The following is a 7990-nucleotide window of genomic DNA, read 5'->3' on the forward strand; positions in this document are numbered from 1 at the left end:
ATTCTTCATCATTGCAACCATGGCACATTTACACCAACAAAACAACTCCCATGCCGTGGCCTACTTATATTCCCATTTCCTTTCCAACATCTCACATGCATTTCCACCTTCCTACTTCATAATTTCACCACATTCTCCCTCTTTAACTCACATGCATTCATCATAATACACAAACACATTAAACAAATAGCCATATACGCCTCCACTCCTCCTATAAATACCCTTGCATTCATTCATTCAAGCATCATCTCATTCACAACACAACACACCACAAACACTTCCAATTTCTCTCCATTTTCTCCACCATTTTCTCCACCACTCCTCATCCATTTCCATATTCCCCCAATCCATTCAACACACCTACAACATCCCTTAGTTCTTGTGCCACAATAAAGAGGAAGATAAGAGGGCCTAAACGTTCATACAATTCAAGTTTGAGTTGTTGGAATGTTTACGCGTTTCTTTGATTTCAAAGTTTAAATTCAATTCTCTTTGTTTTGTAATATGAGGAATGGAAGATAAGAGGGCCTAAACGTTCATACAATTCACGTTTGAGTTGTTGGAATGTTTAGGTGTTTCTTTGATTTCAAAGTTATGAGGAACTAAACCCTTTTTAGCTAGGGGTGATTTCAATACCATGATTATTTATGTAATATGAATTGATGAATTCCGGTTATGAACTCTTGATTCGTGAATGCAATTGGCTTAACTATTTGATGATTAACTTATTTGTGTTTGTTGATTGAGGGTCGACACTTAATTAGCATGCATGAATATGTGGCTAAAGTTTAAGAAGGTTTCACATAATCGTTACTAACTTATACTTGAAAGTAGTGAAGGTCGCTTGTCACGATCGCGTTAAGTTTAATTCTTAGCATGAGTAACATGATGTCATAGTTGCAAGTGCTTTGTCAATGCTTATGGTTTTCATTATTCTTAATGATCTTCGATTGTATCTCTATTATGATGACATGTAGGGAACTTTTGAGAATGTTTTGGGTTGTCGAATGATGCCATCCAATCCAATAATATAAGGAAAATCTGAGGGTTAACTAGTGATGTCACGGTTAATTTGGGGCATTGTCGTTCATAATTCAATGAAGGAATAACTGGAAATTGATTCATATGCATAAATATCATGTGTGGAGAAAGAACCTCTAGCTAATTCACCAACCATCTTATTTCATCAATTACATTCTTGTTTCGTTATTTCAATTTTCATCAAACCTCAATCCCCCTTTTGCTTTAATGTGCAATATAGTTAGAAATCAATTTAGTTTGTGTTTTTAAAGCATTTTGATTCTTTTGGTTTGTCTTAGTGTTTTAACGTTTAGTTTCACATTCTTTGAGTCTAGTTTAACGTTTTATATTGTTTTTACGTTTTAGTTTAAATTCGTCCAAATCCAATTCCCCCCTATTTCGTTGAAGTCTTAGTCTTAATCTTTCTTATTTTTAGTTTTGCTTTCTTCGAGCATTAAATAGTGTTTTATATTGTGTTTTTATGTTTTTAAGTCAATTTAGAAGGTTTTAGCAAGCCCTCCTAATCCCCGGTCTAGAACGATCCCTCACTTATCCATTATACTACAATTGTCAAACGAGGGTTTAATTAGAGTGTCAAGTAATTCTCGCATCAGCATGTAGCCTATATAGCCCAATCGATTCGAATACAAGTTATTATTTCATGTATATTTAGTAGAGGATAGGTAATAAATAATATTTTTTATGCTGAAAAGGATTGTGCATTAACAATTGGGTTACTCCCTATATTGTCAATGAGTTTTATGGTGGAATCTCAACTTTCTTCCAGAAATAAAAATAACACTAAATCATGAAGAATGCAAAGAACGAAAAATATCTAATGCCTTTCATTGCTCAAAGCAAGAATGAATAAATTTTACTGAAAATATGAGTATACCCCTTGGAATTCAATTTTCATTAACTAAAACCCACAATTGTAAAATTTTCTAATAAAAACCCAATGACTAGACTCCAACTAAGCAATATCCATAATTAAGTATGACTTGGCCAAATTGGTATTTTTGGATATCTAAATTATCCCTAATATCATTGACTTTGGGTCTATTACTTGTTATCTACATTTATTTTATATTATGTCATCCAATTAAACGTTTTCAAATGTTTATGCAGATTTGGAAAAAAATTTAGTGTCATGATTTCAATGCATATTAATAACAAAAATTACATGATATTAGAGTTTTGATTCCATATATAGTTGTTTTCACATTTATGTAAAAATGAGCATTTTTTATCCTTTTCAAATAATTGTAACAGGTAAATTAGTACTTTTCACAAATATACAAATGTTATTTTATTCAAAATTACCAATATTTTACATATATAAAATAACAATATAAGTTCGAGGTAAAATAACTGTAACATCCCACATCGCCCAGGGAAGTGATCCTTATATCTATATTCCCATCTCTACCTAGCACGAGGCTTTTTGGAAGCTCACTGGCTTCGGGTTCCATGGGAACTCCGAAGTTAAACGAGTAGCGCGCGAGCAATCCCATGATGGGTGACCCACTGGGAAGTTGCTTGTGAGTTCCCAAAACGAAATCGTGAGGTAATCGTAAGCCCAAAGAGGACAATATCGTGCTACGGTGGTAGAGCGAGCCCAGAAAAGGATCCGCCCCGGGCCGGGATGTGACAATTTGGTATCAGAGCCTAACCCTGGCCGCATGTGTGCTGACGAGGACGTCGGGCCCCTAAGGGGGGTGGATTGCAAGATACCACATCGCCCAGGGGAGTGATCCTTATATGTATATTCTCATCCCTACCTAGCATGAGGCCTTTTAGGAGCTCACTGGCTTCGGGTTCCATCGGAACTCCGAAGTTAAGCGAGTAGCACGCGAGAGCATTCCCAGGATGGGTGACCCATCGGGAAGTTCTCGTGTGAGTTCCCAGAAACAAAACCTTGAGGGTGTGGTCGGGGCCCAAAGCGGACAATATCGTGCTACAATGGTGGAGCAAGCCCGGGAAGTGGTCCCCCCCCAGGCCGGGATATGACAATTGGTATCAGAGCCTAACCCTGGCCACGTGTGTGCCGACGAGGACGTCGGGCCCCTAAGGGGGGTGTGGATTGTAACATCCCACATCGCCTAGGGAAGTGATCCTTATATGTATATTCCCATCTCTACGTAGCACGAGACCTTTTGGGAGCACACTGGCTTCGAGTTCCATGGGAACTCTGAAGTTAAGCGAGTAGCGCGCGAGAGCAATCCCATGATGGGTGACCACTGGGAAGTTGCTCGTGAGTTCCCAAAAACAAAACCGTGAGGGAATGGTAAGCCTAAAGCGGACAATATCGTGCTACGGTGGTAGAGCGGGCCTGGGAAGTAATCCGCCCCGGGCCGGGATGTGACAATAACAATATAAGTTCCAGGTAAAATAATACATGCAAAATAAATAAATAAATATTGTTTGATTCAAAAGTTAATTAAGTTATTTGCATACACATATATATAATAATATCAAAATGTGCCTAACATATACATGCAAAATAATTTACCTACAGAATAAATGAATGTTGATTGATTGCAAACAACACATAATAATAACAAATGTGCCTAGTATATGTAATAATACATGCAAAATAATTTACCTACAAAATAAAAGGATGTTTTTAGCCAATTGGTTCAAAGTTAATTAATTACCTATATTCTACTTAAAAATATAGGTAATTTATTTCACACTGATATAATAATAACAAAATGTGCCTAATGTATACATGCAAAATAATTTACCTACAATGATTGTTAAACAAATATAAAAAATGGAACAAATGATGGTAAGACAAGTATAAAGTAGATACTTTTGTAATTTACCTACAAAATAAATGAATGTTGATTGATTGCAAACAATACATAATAATAACAAATGTGCTTAGTGTCACATCCCAGCCCGGGCCCCCACCACATCTCGGGCTCAACTCCACCGTAGCATGATATTGTCCGCTTTGGGCCCCAACCACGCCCTCACGGTTTTGTTTATGGGAACTCACATGAGAACTTCCCAATGGGTCACCCATCATGGGATTGCTCGCGCGAACTCGTTTAACTTCGGAGTTCCGATGGAACCCGAAGCCAGTGAGCTCCCCTAAAAGGCCTCGTGCTAGGTAGAGATGAGAACATACATATAAGGCTTGCAGGATCTTCACCCTTGGGCGATGTGGGATCTTACACCTAGTATATGTGATAATACATGCAAAATTATTTACCTACAAAATAAAAGGATGTTTTTAACTAATTGATTCAAAGTTAATTAATTACCTATATTCAACTTAAAAATATAGGTAATTTATTTCAAAGTTAATTAATTACTTATATTTCTGCTTGGCCTTTCAATTCTTGCCGTGGGTTTTATAAGCAGAATCCTTCTCCTTGTGATCATTTGTGAGCCAAACAAAACACACAATATTTCAAAGGGGGTTGCCGCAGGAAGGTCAAAAGGGAAGAGTTTTCTTTTTCTTTTTCTTTTTTTGCTAGGGCTATGATGTAACCTGATGATAAATACTTAATTACCTTGTGGCATTGTTATTATCAAGTTTTTATTCCATATTATTCGTAATGCGCTTAATTTTTATTTAGATGCTTGATCACCATCTAAGTTTTAGTTAAGTTGATTTGATGCAAGTGACAGTAGATGTGATACTTAACTTGGGTTGCAATTGATACCATAAACACCTATTTGTAGATGCCATGCAATTAGGGTTTGTGTGACTTTCCAACGATTTCCATAGAGCTTAATTGGTTCTTACTTGTTTAAATTCATCTAGATGTCATAGAGGGTTAACATGTAAGGATACTTTTGATGCAACCGGATGTCATGACCATTGAATAGTTTAGAGAAATCGATCATCAATATTGGAGAACTACTTGAGCATAACATATTAAGGGAATTAAGTAGAATTGGTTACGGTGAATCCGCCCTAGGTCTTATTCTCTTATGTTTTTAATTTTATTATATAATGCATTTTATTTTCAAGTCGTATTTCATTTCTAATTTAATTCAAATTTCCTCTATTTTCCATTAAAGCTTCACAATTATAATTTGTTTTAATTTAGTTAGTAAGACTTTATAATCAATTTGATCTTTGTGGGACGTTATCCGTACTTGTATGCTATACCGTCCTTTGATTAGTATACTTGCGAGCACAAAAATTCGAAACTTAATTAAGTTGATTTCGATTAATCTAATTTTGGAAACATTTGGCCGTTGTGCCACAGTCCGTTTTCTTGGTTTGATTCAACAAAGTTGGAGAACCAATGATCACCGAAGAAGATCGAATCTTTATCCTGCTTTCTCTAAAATCAATTTTATCGAGATATCATTCCAAGATGCAACTGGAATGTGGGACATGTTCATCTAAACAGAGGCTTAAATATTATTATCTTAATTTGGGCGCCGGTCACATTAGGGTTTTGAGGATGCCTTGTATATATCCTAAAATAATCAAAGCATTTGATTCTGATTCGTTACTATACTATACAACAGTATTTTTTTTTTTTAATTGTGTATTTATAATTCTGATTCCTCAAGCAATTTGCTCCAATAGTAACTAAAATGGACACATATCATTGTCTTCCCAGATACAAATTAAGGGAAGCTGTTTACCCAAAATTGAAGAATGAATATAACCTGTAAAATGGTATGCCTGAAAAAATGAATATTCTTTTAAAAGTGTTGATGGGCCTAAAATGTGTATGTAAAAAATGAATAAATAAAGAAGAAAAGAAACTTGGGGCATCTAAAAAGGGCGGCCGCCAAGTGGGATCAAAGGTAGCATCCATCTTCAGGCAAAAGTACTGTCTATGTTCATCACTACCAGGATATATACGAATTATAAAGTGTTCACATCATTCATGATGAATTCTTGATTTAGTGTGACATCCCACATCGCCTAGGGGAGTGATCCTTATATGTATATTCTTATCTCTACCTAGCACGAGGCCTTTTGGGAGCTCACTGGCTTCAGGTTCCATAGGAACTGAAGGAAGATTTGTGAAAAACAAGTTCATTTGAGCAACATCAACAACATGCAATTAACAATTAAAAGGCGGAATCATGTTTATATGCACTCAAAAACAAAACTTAACCCATGAACTTCAAAGCCTAGTAGATAGGTGAACCAAGACTCAACTCAAAACAAAGTGAGTTGAGAAATCAATACCTTTGTAGATTCCTCTTTGCATAAGCAAAGGCTAATCACCCAAAGAGAGGGCCTTCATTCCTTGCATCTTAGATCCATGGATTTGGATGGATGAAAAGGTTTCTCCAAGTTCCCAAAATTGAGAACCTCTAAGTCTCCACACCAAGGCATATTGTAGAAGAAATGAGTGACCTTGAGGAAGTAAGATTGCTAGATGTTTTCCTCAAGGGTGGCCGGCCTCTTCGAGAGCAAAGGGAGGTTTGTGTTCTCATCTTTACTCCTTAGAAAACCCTAAGGATGAAATGGCTATAAAGATGTCTTTATACCACCTCACAATGGAGTGGCAAACTTGCAATTAAGCCAAGTTCACTACCCTCCTCTAAATGGCCGGCCATATGGGATTTATTGGGCTATTTGGGCCTTTGTGAATCATTATTCATTAAGTTGTCATACAACTTAAGTCAATGGACTTGACGTTCGAAGCCCATTGGGCCTTAAGGTCCAAAACTATCCCGAGGTCTTTTAACGAACTTATTCGTTTGATTAATAATCATATTAATTAATCCTTGCCATAAATAATTAAACCATTTAATTATTCTTACTCATCTCCGTTGAATCTTCAATCTCTACCTTACACGGTGTACGATCCATTAGGTTCCTTTTAGCGAGGCAGTGGGCGATTCAAACTCTTTCAAATCGATTGTGAATTGAAACTTACTTTCAATTCTCCCGTTAGTGATAATACACTTTTAGGGCTTCCACAAACCATGGTTGACGCCTAGCAGCATGTCATGGTTACCCAAGCTAATCAGAAGAGGTGGAGAACCTATTCAGTTTTAGGATTACAAATGCAATACGGTCTTTCTCTAATACAATACTCTTGACCACATTGTTTGGTTTGATAGTTTATTCATGTCTACTATCCAATGTGAGTCTTGTGCTTATATGATTACCTTGAATGTGATTTGGAACACATTCCTAAATCTCATTCATACTTTGGCCAAAGATTCTTAATCATATCATAGAGTATTCTCCCTCAAACAGTTTGAAGGTTAGAGATCCCTTGTTGCGCATTCACTTGCCTCCATGGCTAAGTGGCTTAACCCCAACGATGCCGTGGACACCCTCCTGATGGAGTGACTTTGACATAATCAAAGATTAAGGACCTAACCACAAGACAACTGTGATGCCTTAGGTCAAAAGACTAATTTGCATTATCCCAACCATGAGTTCTCATGTGACATGAATATGAGAACTCTTCGTTGATCGTGTTCAGTGAACTCATTCTCTATTGAGCACCTACGTACTTGTCTTGATGTCACACACACCAATGACTCGAGACTAGTCACTCTTCCTGAGAGAAGACATAGCACGTACTGATCTTAACGGACTGTCAATGCCCAATTGACAATCCTATGATCAGGAACGTTTAGGATGTGTCAACAAAAGAATGGTCTCATGAATCTAACTTCTTTAGATCGCATTCTTCCAATCACATATTCCTTGGACTTATCGTTTAAGCATATAACATTTATATGAGACGGCTCAAACAATAATCTTTGCCCTTTACATTTAAACTACATTAGTTTGAAATGTCCGTAAAGTATCATCATATGATTGGTTTTAGGGCACATTTCCAACAATCTCCCACTTGCACTAGAGCCAATCAGCTTGTTCATCAGTGATGATACCTCTTCTGTAATTCATTTCATAAATGGCTGAGTAGTAGGCCTAAACAATGGATATCTATATGTTATCCATAGAAGCAACCTTGAGAATAACAACGTCACCATTATACATGATTCTCAATCATGTGGT

Source organism: the organism of the source record quoted next, unplaced genomic scaffold, assembly GCF_019419815.1.
Source record: "Pyrus x bretschneideri cultivar Hongxiangsu unplaced genomic scaffold, Pyrus_bretschneideri_v1 Contig54, whole genome shotgun sequence".
Classification (NCBI taxonomy): domain Eukaryota; kingdom Viridiplantae; phylum Streptophyta; class Magnoliopsida; order Rosales; family Rosaceae; genus Pyrus; species Pyrus x bretschneideri.